This window comes from Chlorocebus sabaeus, chromosome 24, assembly GCF_047675955.1.
Source record: "Chlorocebus sabaeus isolate Y175 chromosome 24, mChlSab1.0.hap1, whole genome shotgun sequence".
Taxonomy (NCBI): domain Eukaryota; kingdom Metazoa; phylum Chordata; class Mammalia; order Primates; family Cercopithecidae; genus Chlorocebus; species Chlorocebus sabaeus.
In genome coordinates this window covers 28,133,520-28,150,134 of record NC_132927.1, presented here as the reverse complement: position 1 = coordinate 28,150,134, position 16,615 = coordinate 28,133,520, and the positions used below count along the sequence as shown (strand labels likewise).

At 42.2% G+C, this 16,615-nt stretch overlaps 1 protein-coding gene across 9 annotated transcripts in view; it reads right to left on the bottom strand.

Moving 5' to 3' along the window:
- The window catches only part of FRMD6 (FERM domain containing 6), a 248,170-nt gene that overhangs the window by 76,362 nt on the left and 155,193 nt on the right, over window positions 1–16,615 (bottom strand). For 3 of the 9 annotated variants that reach the window (XM_037983972.2, XM_037983976.2, XM_037983973.2), the window contains exons 1-2: window positions 3,298–3,417; window positions 1,030–1,124 (exon numbers count right to left, since the gene is read on the bottom strand). The exons of 1 other annotated variant lie outside the window; for it this stretch is intronic. The gene's annotated coding sequence lies outside the window, so the exon portion shown is untranslated. Of the gene's footprint in view, window positions 1–1,029; window positions 1,125–2,505; window positions 3,221–3,297; window positions 3,418–16,615 lie in introns of those variants that run through there. 5 more of the 9 variants (XM_007986682.3, XM_007986683.3, XM_073010991.1 and 2 more) reach the window with 4 other exon arrangements.

Here is a 16,615-nt window from a genome sequence, read left to right as displayed (position 1 = left end):
TAAAAATACATAATTTTAATGTGTGCAACAAACAGCCTTTATAACTAGTACTAGGAGTACACGTTTAAAAATAAACTTTTAAATAAACTGCGTTTGTTGTTCCTCGTTGGGGGTGGGGAGGAGGTGGGGATCATCAAACAAGGACAGATTGCTATATCTGAAACCACAAACTGTGTTGCAGTAGGATTCTATTGAGGATTGTAAACACACCTAAAACTTTTTTTTTTTTTTTTACTTTAAAAGAAGAAAGTTGAAATTGCAAAAATGAAAGCCAAAGCTTTTATGCTTTACCCATGAGGATACACTAACCGAATATCTCCTGTTTTCCCACTTACGAAAGAAATACGCTTCATCTACCAAACTAGGGCATTTATGAGGTTTGTATTAATGAACAGAAAAATGTACAAATCCAAAACACTTTCTATCCTTTAGAAGACTTAGTAATAAATCGACTTTAGGGAAAGCCCAAGAAATTTCGTTCTCAACTCAGAAAACCACCTAAGGGATAATTTGTGAATGCCATCTGGGATCCAGGCAGTCCCATCAACAAAAGGGAAAACTTGTTGAGATCATCCAAATCTAAAATTCACATACATTTTTACATCTGGACTGAATTAATCTTTTCTTGGTACTGGCTTTCATGTAATAAAATAATTGTTTGCAGGTTTTATTTTTCTTAAAAAAAAAAAAAACCCACAACTTTAGAAATCAAAATATGCAACATTCAAATCGAAAACTACAAAGAATTTCTTTATCATGAAAGTTAGTTGTGAGACAGGACTCATTTATACTCAACTCTGAACCTGACAGCTCAGTCAAAAACAATTCTGTTTGAAACTTTCATTCCAAGCATCTGCCACAAAAAGCTATGCAGTCTATTACATCATAAGTTCAGAAAGCCAAAAGCTTTATAAGTATAGTTAAATGTGGAAACAAAATCCAAAAACTAGAAAAAAGACCCCCCCCTCCATTTCAGCTAACCTAGTTGAGTAACAATTTTTTTAAGAATTTGTAACTAAAAACTGTTACCTAGCACATTGGCATTTTGCTTTCAAAAGCAGCGTCTTCATTCAGGCCCATGCTGTTTCCAGGCGTTTTCCTGTAGAGCCAGGAGCATCATAAATCTGTAAATTCAAATTATGTACTTAAAACTAGCAGCTTACCCTTCTTGCCCCCAAAAAGGAGATACTGGAAATAGGAAAGATTTCCTGCCCCTTAAAATGTCTTGAGTACTGCAAGAACTGCTGATTACTGTAGCCCATCAGTGTCAGATCTCAGAGATTCTTGCAAGCAACTCAAAGGGGGGAAAATTAGTTCATATTACAGTCAGTCTGCTTTCTGGAGAAGATGTCCTGCAGATAACATGATATTAGATATCCCCTGGGGGATCCTTTTCATCTAATAATCCTACTAAATGTCCACTTTAATATGAAATATGAATCCAATATGTTTACAAACATACTGGGAAAAGTATTCAAATGCCAGCTGTCTCATATTGTGAAGTATTTTCATTTTTAACATAAAACGTTTATTTCTCAAAGCCACACCTGAGAAAATGATTAGGTGCTGTTAAGTTTTATACTACAAAGGACATCAGCAAAGGCATCTGTTTTCCTGCCTCTCTTCTGGTCTTCTCCCCTCCCCCACTCTCCATCCTGCAGGCCATTTGTAGGTCCTGGTTGTTAAAATTTCTACAATAGTCTCATAATGCTCTAAATTCTAAAAAAAAAAAAAAAAAAAAACAAAAAAACTTCTCATCCTTTAACACTGCTGAACCTAAATTCATGCACTGCTCTAAGAAGGAAACCCAAAAGTCACAAGCCTCTTTAATGACAGATGTATTACGGAAAATTTTCCCCACAAAGTTTTGATGCTGTGAAATATCAACTCCCTGAAATCACAGAAAGGAAATGACTTACATTCTTGGAAAATGAAGCCACTAGCAGCTTTCTCCAACAGCATTTTCTAAACCCCAAACTACACCCTGTGGCAAGAGGGAGTATTTCGTGCAAAAACTAAATTTAAATAGATGCTTATAAAACCAATAAACAAACATTGCCCGATCCCAGAGAAGAACAGAAGGGACTCATACTCGGAAAGTCCAGCGAGATACTTTTTCTCCACATTCAGAAATGCTGGAGAACACAGGCTGGAAGTCAGAAGCAACCTGAGAAGGCTTGCTGAAGTTTTCCTTCCCTGCTGTGAGCAATGCACAGCTCCTGAGGGAAATACTGGCAAAAGAGATTTTGCTTAAAAAATAAAAATGAAAAGGGTGTTAAGGGGAAAAACGAGCTAATATTTCTTTGGACACTAGCTACACAACTGCACGGCCTAAAAATTTGCCAGCTTTCAACTTTAAAATACGCTTATTTTGACATTTTCCCATCTATTCGTGCCTTTTAAGAAAACGCCCGCACCATTAGGCTATGCTGTCCCAGGACTCGAGGTGTTGTTGTAATCCCTGTAGACTTTACACTTACACGGGTGGACACCAGCTGTCCATACCTGACAGTGCCTGGCCCTTCCGGAGCCGAATCCGGTGGTCCCATTCGCCTGGGGCTCCGCCAGCGCACCGCAAGCTCCTCCAGAAACCCAAATTCTGCAGGCCGCGCCCCCAACTCGTATCTCACCCAGGCCCCAGTCTGGCGCCGATCTGCCCCAGCTCAACCTCCGGCTCCGCCGACTGGGCACTTCCTGGGACTCGGGGCAGACCCTGCGCTCGGGTGCCTTCCCGCAGCCGGGCTGTCCGGCCTCTGCGCGCGCACAACAGGCGGCACGGCGCAGCCCCCGGGAGCGCGGGACTCGGGTGCTGGTCCCGGCGCCCAGCCACAGCGACACTGACCTGGGCGCCGGGGCCCGCCAGGGAGCTCTGTGATCCGGGGACCTCCGCGATGCAGAGGACAAGGCGCGGCGCACGGAGCCCAGGCGCGCAGTCCGCAGCCGGGACCAGCCTCCCGCCCCCGCCGCTGAAGCGGCCCCGAGCTCCACGCCTCCCCCGCTGCCAGGCTCGGCTGCCCTAGGGCCTCGTCCGCCTGTCCCGGAGTGGGCGAGCTCCGACTCGCGGAAAAGCGACCTTCCCGCCGGTGCCCGACACCCAGAGCTAAGGGAGCGAGAAGACGAAGAAAGAGGCGGAGAGTGGGGCCACTGCCTTCGCTGGGACTCGCGACTTCCAGAAACCCTCCCGAAACCCCGTCCCGCCGCCGCCCCGCCGGCAGGGGGCACAGCGGGCGTCTGGGGCGCGGCGGCTGGGCGATGGGGAGAGCGGAAAGGGCCCAGACACCGGGTTCTTGTTCATACCTCGGAGAAAGTATTGAGCACCAGGCGTTGGGCTCTGTGGTCAGCCCTCTGAGTCTTCCTGCCGGCGCCGAGCCTGTCCCGCTCCGCTCAGCCCCTTGGCCCCGCCAGCCAGAGGAGCACTCCGCGTCCGCCCCGCCCCCCGCCCACGCCTCCCGCCTGCCCCGCCCCCTGAAGCACCGCCTCCTGAGACCCCGCCCCCGGCCCGCCCCAACTGGCCGCGGAGACAGCCGAGCCGCGGGAGCTGAGCGCCGAGCTCGCGACCGTACAGGGAGCGCCCGTCCGCCCCGCCCTGGACCCAACCAAGCGTCCCGTGGAGGGGTGCGGCCACTTGGGGGCAGGAGAAAACGGAGTAAGCCACCCTTCTGGGCACCCAGGAAGCGAGGCGAGCCTCAGGTGGACGCAGTGGTGTAGACCACGACGATCAGGGCCGTTCCCCGTGCTGTGGAGACGGAGGTGCGAGGGGACCCCGACGGCTCCCCACCTTATGCCGAATGGCCCTCTCCGCCGCCGGTTCGGCTCCCTCGGGGCGCTCCCTCCGGAGCCGAGTCGGGCTAGTAGGGGGCGGCTGGTTGGCCTGAGCGTCTTCTTACTAAAGCGGATCGCCGGAGGGGAGGCCACTCCGAGAGGAGGCGGTCCCCAGCGGAGGAGGCTTCGTGAATCCCGCAGCCACCTGCCCGCCCGCCACTCGGGACGCCGCGCCTCGTGGGTTTCACGCTGGATGGAGGGGCGCCGCCGAGGAGGCCCAGCCTCCCCCGCTAACTCTGCCTCTCCAGTTCCTCAGGTAGACACAGCCTCTGTCTGCTGTGGTTTTAGTGCCCGTGGCCCCTCAGAAATTATTTTTGTCCCCTCCCGCTAGTGGCTTTGGGGGATGGAGGGCTAGAGATGCAAAGGGCCAGTGGAAGATTTTTATAGCACTAAGAATCAAGCCAGGAGATGGAGGTTTCATTGCCACTTCGGGGTCTGAGGAGGGGACGAGCCGCACCTCTCCAGTCAGTCTGCGCCCACCAGGACCTGCTGCTGGGGACCGCAGACGAAAGGAGAGACACCCAGCACCTGGCCCCTAGTCCCGCAGGGCGTCAATCTCCTGGCCTTCTGCCTTTCAAGGCTTCCTCTGACTTTGCTGACCCAGTGATCGCTGGCCACGGGGGGCAAAAACGCCCTCACTGAGCCCTTCGCTAAAGGAGTGAGGGGGTTTATTTGTCTAGCTTTGAAAATGGGATGAGGAGACAAGAAAACAGGACCTGAGAAAGGACACTATCCAAAATCTGATGCTCTCAGAAGGCAACTTTAAAACTGCCCTGCTCTTTTCATCCAAAGATGAATATGTGAAGCCAACTGTTACTGGTTGAAAGTGTGCCTCTTGTTTGCATGGCAAAGGAATTCAGTTTTGTGTTCATTTACAGCTGAAGCTCTCTTGAAATAATTGCCTCAGTCACAACTTTTACATTTTGGGAACCATACCATTAGAACTGAATATTAGGAACTATGATCTTTTGTCTTTTCACAATTGACAATACATTCAGAACTTATTTCTGATAAAGCTGGGCAGTTTCTAAGGATACTGTACTTATGATTTAAAGTCCTGACTCCATTATGGAAAAGAGAACAAGAAATATGTTTCAATGACTGCCTTTTAAATTAGTTGTACTCCAGCACTTTGGGAGGCCGAGGTGACAGGATCGTTTGAGGCCAGGAGTTCAAGACAGCCTGCCAGACCTTGTTTCTACTAAAAATAAAAAATAAATAAATTTTCTGGGCCTGGTGGCCCATGCCTGTAGTCCCAGCTACTCAGGAGGCTGAGGTGGGAGGATGGCTTGGGCCTAGGAGGTTGAGGCCACAGTGAACTGTGATTACACCACAGGACTCCAGCCTGGGTGACAGAGTGAGACCCTGTATGAAAAAGAAAGAAAAAAAAAATTGAGTTGTACTTAGTGTACTAAAATTAAAAATTGGATAACAATAGTTGAGGACTGTAGGCATTTAAAAGTAGAGGGTTTCACTTACTCATTTTTGTCTTTTATATGCATCAGAATGAGTGCATATTGAATACTACTTGGTAAGGTCTTAAATTAATTTGATATCTACTGAGATAATCCAGCATTTCATGTGTAAAAATACATTAGATAATAATATATCACTATCTTGGAAAACAGTTCCTAAATCTGATTTATTTTCAGGTTTCATGAATCAAAATCTAACAGATAAACAACAACATATTGGTAGGCTGTGAAACATTGCTGCAAATATAATTAGGTAAAACAAAGAGCAAAATATTTTGAACAGTTTAAAAAAAAAAGTATATTTAAATTAGTTGTACTCCAGCACTCTGGGAGGCTGAGGTGACAGGATTGTTTGAGGCCAGGAGTTCAAGACCAGCTTATTGTTCAGAATTAGATTGTAGGAAAATTCACTATGTGAATATTTTCTGAATCATAATGATGATATTAACAGTACAAATACCATTTTAAACAGAGACTCAAAATATTTTGTAAACTAAGTATTTTAAACTCTTAAAATCAGGTATGTAAACTCCTGTAACATCATCGAATTCTGAAAGGACTGATTTGGAAAGTAATACATAATCTAGTAAAGATGGAAGGGGAGCTGAGAAAGCATGTGTTGTTTCGGATATTTCTTATCACAGGAAACATTTTTCTGTGCTTATTACAATAAATGCAACTTTGTGGGTAATAATTCAAAGTTATATTTTTGTTCTTAATGTTGGGATGTTTTATTTTCACTGATATGGTGTTTTTCTAAATATGGGACATTGCCTACCAGGGAAACATTATTGTAAACACATCCTAAACAATTACTTTCCCCATGGCATTTAAATATTAACACAACTCTACATTTTTGCTTTTGTCTTTCTTAGGAGAAGCTTATTCACTCTATGAATTTATTGGGTACTGCCATGCACCAGGCAAAGGGTTAGATTCGGAGATTCAAAAATAAAAATACTCCTTAATCTTATAGTAGATTGGGGAACAGACATGTGAGTTAACAGTTACAACATAGTGCATGCCATGGTAGAGATACACAGGAGGAATAATGAGAAGGCCTAGGGAGGGAGAGCATCAGACATCCCCTGTGAACTGAGAAGGGAAGGATGAACAGAAGTTTGCCTGAGAACAAGTTGGTTGAGACAGTGCTCTCAAACTTGCAAACACATTGGAATTACCTAGAAACTTTCAAAAACTATTGATGCTTGTATCTCAGGCATATAATTTAATTGGTCTGTGGTATGGCTTGGGCTTTGGAATGTTTTAAATATCCCCAGGTTATTTTAAGTGTAGGCATATGGCAGAGGACACAGTGAACAAGCATACAGAGCCATGCCTTTAAAGCATGATGGTCATAGCCTTATTTTGAGGGGTGTAAACGTTGGTAGGTGGTATTTTACATTTTGGTGTAAAGAACACAGTAATACAGAAAATGAGATAAGAACTGCTGTAATTCACATTCCTTTACAGGTATTTTCTAGACACCAGGATAGTATGTTGACAAGATTAGCATATTAGAAGAAAAAAATAATTATTTTTTATCTTTTGTATAATTCAGGCTTATTGGCTGGGCGCAGTGGCTCATGCCTGTAATCCCAGCACTTTGGGAGGTGGAGGAGGACAGATCACCTGAGGTCGGGAGTTTGAGACCAGCCTGACCAACATGGAGAAACCCCATCTCTACTAAAAATACAAAATTAGCCAGGCGTGGTGGTGCACGCCTGTAATCCCAGCTACTCAGGAGGCTGAGGCAGGAGAATCGCTTGAACCTGGGAAACGGAGGTTGCAGTGAGCCAAGATCGTGCCCTTGCACTCCAGCCTAGGCAACAAGAGCAAAACTCCATCTCAATAAATTAAATAAATAATAATAATAATAATAATTCAGGGTTATCCAGGATTCAGATATGTAACTTCTAGTCTAAGAGAGAAGTCAATAATTTAACATACTGGCTTTTAAAGAATACTTTTCCAGAATTAAATACCGTTCATCATTCTGGCTGAAAGTCATAATAAAGAAATTAAGTTCGTTTTTCTTTTTGGTAATTACTGAGATTCATTTTAAAAGCAAAACAAAAAGTACTTTAAACAAACAAAACAAATTTAATTAAGTCCTACTTTAAGGTTTTAGATGTCCCTGTAGCTAATGAAAGAAAATAATCTCACATGGAAACTTAAATAGTTTAGTGATAAAGTCCTGGTTTTCACTGCCTAACATTTAAAATGCTCTTTTTATTATTCTCAGCTAGTAAAAATAAAGTACCCAAAGAGACTTTAATGCTTATGAAAAGTCAGGAAAATTGATTATCATTCATTTAATCCAGCTGTCTAATTACCATACACGAGGAGCCCCTAACCAGGAATATGCATAATTATTTTTCAGAGGCAGCATAGCATGGGGCTTAATTTTATGTAGCAAGCTAACTCAAGAAGATTTACTTTTATACAATTTATAGAAATACAGAGTTGAAAAAATTAAATTCATTAAATTCTATTCTCCTGATCATCAAATTTTGGGGAAAAAAATATGTAAAAGTAGAATAACTTGATTATCCAAGGTCAAAGTTTCATTTTAATACAGTTTACAGGGGATGTATTTAAAGAACTACTTTGTTTCCATTCTGTTGTGGCTTTAGTTTCACCACCAACATCACATTCCCATCCTTGAGGGCTTGAGTACTAGAATACTCCAGATGTAAGAAGAAAGGTTTGATAAGGCTGGAAGGGCCAGACCCGGCCCCTTGCATTTGGGAAGGTGCTGCACAATGTAGGAGAGAGGGCCCATCTTAGAGAATTGCACTGGCGTCTTGGAGTTGAAAGGCATAGTGGCAAGGCAGTGCTAGGTTAAGGGATACTGCAACTAACTAAAATATAGTGGAGGAATTATGTATAAACATGGGATTGCTGCCTTATGCATGAGACTTTACCTTATACAGAAGACTGAGGATAGAAGAGCTCTAGTACAGAAAAATGTTGAGCAGAAGGGCAGGAAAGGGTGGATTCCTTACAATATGACACTTACTCATGTATTCTGTTTGTGTGAGTCTTAAAGGTTCCAGAGTAGCTTTGCAGCTGTGATTCTTTGGCTACTCACTGAAAACCTGGGGGAAAAAATGCCTACCCCAGAGTTGGGAGACAATTCCCTCCGCTCCCATTAGGATACGTGAGAAGAAAGGAAGCAGCAATCTGTCTGGTGACAGACTAGTTACTCTTTGACTTATGCCTCAGGCATGCTCTGATTATCTGAGATAATATTCTCAGAGGAGTCCTTTCAAACACTAGTGATAACATTATGGAGATCTTAGGCCACTGAGGTTCTCTTCTGTGATGGGTTTTCTTTTTTTTTTTTTTTTTTTTTTTTTTGAGATGGAGTCTCGCTGTGTCACCCAGGCTGGAGTGCAGTGGTGTGATCTTGGTTTACTGCAACCTCTGCCTCCTGGGTTCAAGTGGTTCTCCTGCCTCAGCCTCCCGAGTAGCCGGGACTACAGGCGCCCGCCACCACGCCCAGCAAATTTTTTGTATTTTTAGTAGAGATGGGGTTTCACTGTGTTAGCCAGGATGGTCTCGATCTCCTGACCTCATGATCCACCTGCCTGGGCCTCCCAAAGTGCTGGGATTACAGGTGTTGAGTCACTGCACCCGGCCTCTCTTCAGTCTTTTGTGATATCTTATCAACATGTGCCTAAGACATACTGAACTGGAACAGTGGGAGGGGTGAACATCCGTCTTTCAGAATATGCATGTACAGCCTGGCCAATGCTGGCTTTCTTGAGAATACCAACAAAAGTTCCACTGGCGAAGAGAATTTATGAAACCTGTCCATTCTGTTTTAATTTAGTTACCCTGGGTACGTTATAAGCATAACAAATGTGCCTTTAAACTTGTTTTTGATTGCTTAAGAAAGAATCATGACAAATAAGGTATCCTAAGCCGAATGCGGTGGCTCATGCCTGTAATCTCAGCACTTTGGGAGGCCAAGACAGGTGGATCGCTTGAGCCCAGGAGTTCGAGACCAGCCTGGATAACATAGTGAAACCCTATCTCTATTTAAAAAAAAAAAAAAAAATTAAAAATTAGCTGGGTGGGGTGGCTTGCACCTGCAGTCCCAGCTACTCCTCAGGAGGCTGAGGTAGAGGTTCACTTGAGCCCAGGAGGTCAAGGCTGCAGTCAGCTGTGATCACACCACTGCACTCAACCTGAGCGACAGAGCAAGATACTGTCCAAGAAGAAAAAAAAAAGGCTTTTCTAGCTCTCGAATTTCATGGGAAGTTCACTGAGGCTAAAGGACTTGGTGCAGCCTCCAGGGGACACCCTACCTGTCCATGGTGGTTGGGATTTGGTTATAAAACAAGGTCCTGATGTGCTAGCTATACTAACTGGTTGGATGAAAGGAAGACAGTACCTTGAAACACCTGACATTAGATCTCTGTTTCTCCTCTCACCTGATTCTAGGTTAGAAACAAAATCTGCATTCACTTTGGTTTGGCTTGGCTATGAAACCAAATGCCAGAAAATCTTAAGAAAATTTTCTATAGGCAAGGTAGTGGTTAGATTGTTCTTTTTCAAAGGTATCCTAATAAATTATTCTATTAGCCTAAACAGACTTCTTATACTTTAGTTCTTCAAGGAAAGAACTCTGCTAATTAGACCATGGAGATTGAATTAGAAATTATGGATTGGAAGATTCATCTCAAAGGACCCCAGATTCACACGTTTACTTTTGACATGTATGGAGAAAAGAAAGTACTGGCCAATAGCATTCTTAACTAGATTTAGCTTTGAAAGGAAGACTAGGGGCAGAGAAATACTCTCTCTTATAAAAACATTTTTACATATTTGTTATTCCTATATAATTAAGCCAAACATTCCATGTGATTTCTTGAGCAGAAAAACAGAATCAGCATTATTAGTGATTTTCTATTCTGAAAATAGTCCATATTGGATCATTTTGTCACACTTATACCCCAATTTAAAGGATAATGAGACACATTAATATATGATAGTTTTATGTACAATACAGAATATACAAATCAATGTAAAATATTACACATCACTTATTTTTTACTGTTTTTACTGTCTGATTTGTGAATCTGTTAACTGTCTCTCCTTTTAGAATTTAAGCTTCATGTGAGCACAGATCTAAAATCTCTCTAAGTGCTATGGCCCCATTCGTCTAGAACAGTATCTGACACATATTTGTTGAATGAATGAATCACATAAATTACACATAGAGATCGGTGGAGAGAGTGTGTGTGTGTGAGAGAGAGAGTATGTGTGTATGTGAGAGACAGATTGTGTGTGTGAGAGAGACAGAGTGTGTATGTGTGTGTGTATGAGAGAGAGAGGATGTGTGTGTGTATGAGAGAGAGAGGATGTGTGTGTGAAGGGCGAGATGCAATGAGATGAGAACAGAAAAGGATTAACATTTTTTGAGAAGCTTCTTGGCCAGATATCCCAGGTATTGATGAGAAATGATCTATCCCTTACGAAGACTTGGTTGATTTGAATGGGACGCCTTACGTCACTCAGTTCACATAATGTTTATTTTTTTCAAGTGTCAATATATGGTATAATCAAGATTCTATATCTATTGGTGTTCCTTATTATATATTTTATTTCTATTTTTAGCCTTCCCCTGTATTGATATCAGTGCATCTAATTCAAATTTGGGAAGGATTGCCTATTTTTGATGTTCTGTGATGATGATTGAATAACAAACTATAATTACTAATTTGGTCAATAAGAAGTCATTCAACTAAAGAGAAACTATTCTTAATTATACATCCTCCAGCTTTTCAAGATATTAAGAAGTTTATTAGCAGGATTTTACTAGAGTGGTTATTGTTGAATGCTCACAAAACATTTTGATGAGATACACTTGGGAACAGAATAGTTTGAGTTGAACAAGGAAAAACGTGTGGCCTTGCCTCCATTTGCTCAGCCTCCACCACCTTCATGCAAAGTTTAACTGGACCTTGTGTTTCCTGCAGCTGCTCCACCTCTGAACCTTTGGACTGGAAACTGCTCTATCCAGCACATCTGCCATTTGTCCACCATCTCCCACTAGACTTTCAGTCCCCAAACCCTGCCCCGTTCTTTCAGTTTATTAGCTGTTTTTTGGCTTGACTTCTTTCTTTTTCAGTTTAATCTCTGAGTAGTCTCGTGTCCCAATCCCTTTGACCTTCTAATCCAGCTTTCTTAACAATCCCAAAATTCAGATCAACTCAATCATCCGTTTTCTTACATTTTGCTTTAAAGACATTGAAGAAGCCTAAAGAAAATTGAATAAATGAGTTGATTAGTCACATCACCAAGACAACAGTTTGGTCAGTGAAACACTCATAGCTGTTGGGTCAACTTTGTATTCATCCCTGTCTGGCTCTTTCCTTTTCATCACACAGTGACTGTTCACGTGTTTATGGCTCTCCATAGGTTCCTCATCCCACTCTGAAATCTTGCCACTCTCAATGGTCAACTAAGCCTTACTCTTGCTGGTCACTGATCTGTGAGGTTTATATGTATTACCTTGTTGAATCTTCACAACAGCCCTTTGAGGAAGATATTATTATCCCTGGTTTACAGATGCCCAAGTTCTTAAAGAAAATAAGTGGTGATGCCTGGATCTGAACCCAGGAAATCTGACTCTAAGCTCATGCCCTTTGTCCCTAAACTGCCTTGCTTCTGGTACAGACTTGGTCAGGTATTTTCTCCCTAGAGCTTCAGTCTTTTCCACCTACAGATTTTTCCATATCTTCTAGGCCATTCTCTCCTGAATCTTCTCAGTTAATCTCCTCCTACCAAAGCTCTGTATCCCCTGCTCCCCTGGCTCTCTTAGAGCTTTCTCCATCATTGATTTCTTGATTCATTTAGCAGATACTTATTAAGTATTTATTGTGTACTAGGTCTTAGGAACAAAGGTAAACAAAACCTAATATCTAGTCCTGGAGCTTTACATTCAAATTATTACTCTAAAATATTTAACATCTCACCATGCCCTAGGCACTCTTCCTCCTACAGAAATGCTGAAGTGACTGTACATTTCATACTACATCTAACACCACACCTGACAAGGCACCAGGAACGTGTTTGACAGAGGGACAAATAATTCCAGGTAAAGTAATGAAGGTTTGGAGGTTTGTTCTTAGTCTCTGGCCTCCTTTTATTTATTTGTTTAGGAGATGGAGTTTCACTCTTGTCACCCAGGATAGAGGGCAATGGCGAGGTCTCAGCTGACTGCAACCTCTACCTCCGGGTTCAAGCAATTCTCCTGCCTCAGCCTCCAAAGTACCTGGCATTACAGGCATGCTCTGCCACACCTGGCTAATTTTTGTATTATTAGTAGATACAGCGTTTCACCATGTTGGCCAGGCTGGTCTCAAACTCCTGACCTCAGGTGATGCCCCCACCTTGGCCTCCCAAAGTGCTGGGATTACAAGCGTGAGCCACCACGCCTGACCTCTGGCCTCCTTTTTCTAAAAAGTAGCCCACTTCAGGTGTCAAAAACCCTCTCTCACTATGTTCCCTTCTGAGCAGACCCAGAAAGGTTCTGAATACCAACTCTTTGCCATTAATGACTGACTAGTTGTACTTTCACTGAAATCCCACCAAAATTACCTCAAACTAGTACCTACAGTTTAAGCCTTTTAGTCTATGACTGTGAAACAAAAGATGCGTGGCCTTATTAATAAATTTTAGCATCTGTAAAGTGGGAGATAATCGTGAGACAAGGGAACCTTCAAAGCCATATTTTGTCACTTCTAGTGGCCCTTGAGTAGAGGGTATTTTGCCCCTAAGGGAACATTTGGCAGTGTCTGGAGGTATTTTTGGTGTCCCAGCTTCATGGGGGAAGTGGGGAGAATGGACAGTGCTACTGTAGGCTTCTAGCCAGTAGAGGCTGGGGATGCTGCTCAACATCCTACAGCACAGGACAGAACCTCACAACAAAGAATTACTGCCCCGACTTGAAAGCCACTGATCAAAAGGGTGAACTTGACTGGAACATCGAGGTGCCCTTGTGAGTCAGGGCAGGTAGTATGTGGGGGGTGCTGGCTGAGCCTGCCAAGCATCTATTGAAAAGTTGCTGGAGGTGAAGGATCCTGTCTTTGGGACCTAGAGAGTGAGATATTTGGACTCAGTTTCTGCCTCCACCCTTCCCCTCACTTTATTTGGATCTTCCCATAGCCCCAAGACGTTCAGTACACATTTTATCTCGTTCTAGATCACCTTCTTTTTTAGTATGTGGAGATTTTGAGCGGAAAGGTAAATAGGAGACTCTTTCTCAACAGAGGTAGGATCAGATTTATCTTAATCCCAATTAAACAATTGTGAAGACCCAGAAGAAAAAAGTTGGAAACCCAAGCTTTTCACTTAAGTTAATAGCAGTGAAGAATCAATTTATTGAACAAAAATTAAGTCTTAAAGGAGGAGAATAGGCCGGGCATGGTGGCTCACACCTGTAATCCCAGCACTTTGGGAGGCTGAGGCAAATGGATCACTTGAGGACAGGAGTTCAAGACTAGCCTGGCCAACATAGGGAAACCCCCTCTCTACTAAAATAAATAAATAAATAAATGCAAAAAAATTTGCTGGGTGTGTTGGCATCATCTGTAATCCCAGCTACTTGGGAGGATATTATCCTATAATCCCAGCTACTTGGGAGAACCTGGGAGGTGGAGGTTGCAGTGAGCTGAGATTATGCCATTGTACTCCAGCCTGGGTGACAGAGCAAGACTCTGTCAAAAAAGAAAAAAAAAATGGAAAGCTATGTTAATAAAGTATAAACTCCAAAATTTAACCACAAGTTAGTGAATATTAGCTCTTACCATGGAAAGTTATAATAACTTAAATAATTTGCTAAATTTTATTTTTAAGTGGTTTAGTAGAAATGTATTTAATAGATGGAACTATGTGTGTTTTAAACCATAGGTTTTTAAACAAATAGCTACTGCCAAATATGTAGAAGTAAACATTGAAATGATTATTAGGGCTATCAAGAATTGTTTGTATAAATCAAACCGATCAGATTCATATTGATTAAAGCCATTTTCTTATTTTTATACTTCTGTTGTTCATCACATCACTAGCATTTACAATAAAGAATATATAATTACGAATTCAAATATACTCAAATTCTCATGAAGGCAAAACCCAAGAAGAATAGTTGTAAACAGGGGATCATTAAGCACCTTTTTCAAATATTGCTTGATTTCCACTTAGACTTATTAGCTGACTGCTTTTAGAAAGTGGTTTCCAAACTTGGCAATGTATCAGTACCATTTAAGAATTGGTGACAGGGCCAGGAGTCTCCAATTAAAATATCAGAAACAAGGTCCCAATGATTTTGATACCCATTCATGACATACAGGTAGTTGCCCTGTTGATGCTTATACTAAAACAAGTTTTCAATGAAGAGGCCAGATCTAAAATATTTCTGAAATGTTTAATTTGAAGCCCCAAAATGCTTTAGGTATTGCAACTCTACCCCTATCTTCCAAGGAATAAAAATGTGGGGGGGAGGAATGTGGTAAAATGTGATTAGTAATCTTTTTGTCACAATAAGGACATTGACATTAGTGCATCTAATTCAGACTGGGGAAGGACTGCCTGTTTTTAATTTTCTGGGATGTTAATGGAATAACTAAAACTGTAATTATTAATTTGGTCAATAAGAAGTCATTCAACTAAAGAAAGCACTGGAACCTACCAGTCTTAGTGAATGACATAATTGCATCTAGTCCCCAGAAACTTCTACATCAATCTAATAATGTATAAAGGAATCATATTCTTAATTAACATTTCCATAAATATGCTGAAGAGCAGCTCGGAGAAAATGGAATACAGACTGAACAGGGTATACAGGCATCCCAATCTCTACTCCTTCCCATTCGTAGCTTGCTCTTTTGATGCTGCCTTATGGACATCTCTATATTTTATGTATATATAGGGATATACTTCATCTCCACTGTACTGACCTGCTCAGGGCTTTGGAAGGTGATGCCTCATAGATAAATACGAAGTTGCATTGATAGATACTGTTTTATTCTATGAATGACAAGTTCAAAAGGGTGGTTTCCAGGAATGCAATGCATTTGAAATAATCATTTAAAATAATGACAGCTGATCATTTATTGTTTACTGTGTGTTTTAGGTGCATGCCAAGTTTATTATCTAATTTAGTCATAACAGCAACCTCATGAAATAGGTACCATCATAATTCCTGTTTTACAAATAATGAAACCAGAAAACAGACAAATTACCCAAAGTTAGTAGCTTATTAATAGTGGAGTTCGTAGTAATTATTTTTGTGTGTGAACTCGGCAGAGAAGTATGTAAATAATTTTTTAAAGAAACAAAGGAAAAGAAAAGTCCCGTGGAAAAAAAATGGAAACACCTAGTTTTAATTAAAAAAAAAAAAAAATCCTGACACTTGAAGTGTCCAGTTTCTTAGCAGAGAGGGGCTGATTTTCAGATAGCAAACTGTGTATCAGAAAACCAGGAGAGAACCCAAGATATGTCCCTGCTCAAACTGATTCAATCTTAGATATGTATATGGAATAGGAAGGACTGGGAACAAAATTCTCAGCCCATTTCTAGTGGGTAGAACATTTAAAAATAATTATAAGGAATTATGTGAGGTCATTTGGCAAGAAGAGTCAATAGGGCAGTGTTGGATGACACCTCCTCCATTCCAACAGTGTAAGCTCGACTGTGTCTTAAATTGATCAGACTAAAGGAAGAATGATCAAAGTTCTCAGATAGGTTGCTACACCCCTCTGTATTCCATCTGCAACTCAGCTTTTGTCCTTCAAGTTTCTCATTGCTTCATTTGAGCCATACACACACTATAAAGGAGAAAGTTGGACAATCCAGGTCACAAATGGGGAGCTGACTGGCAGTCCCCTGGAATCACCTTTGCCTTCAGTCCCTATCATTGCTGGAGCTAGGTTGTAAAATCTAGCACGGACAAGAGGCTCATCTGTCAGCTGTGGCTCCCAGAGCAGTAGCCGGCAGTAAGTGTCTCCAGGAGGAATGCGAACAACGCGGAACCACCCACATCTGGAGGCTCCCAGTCTCAATGGAGTAGTAGGGACAGAGTTACTGTTTGCACTGGGGATTGGGCACTGCGCTGTCTTCTCTCACTCAGCTCATTACCCCTGGAAAGAATTTGGCAACCTTTTTTGTTTTTGTTTTTAAGACAGGGTCTTGCTCTGTCATCCAGGCTGGAATACAGTGGTGTGATCATAGCTCTCTGCAACCTCAAACTCCTGGACTCATGATCCTCCCACCTTAGCCTTCCAAGTAGTGACGACTACAGGCGC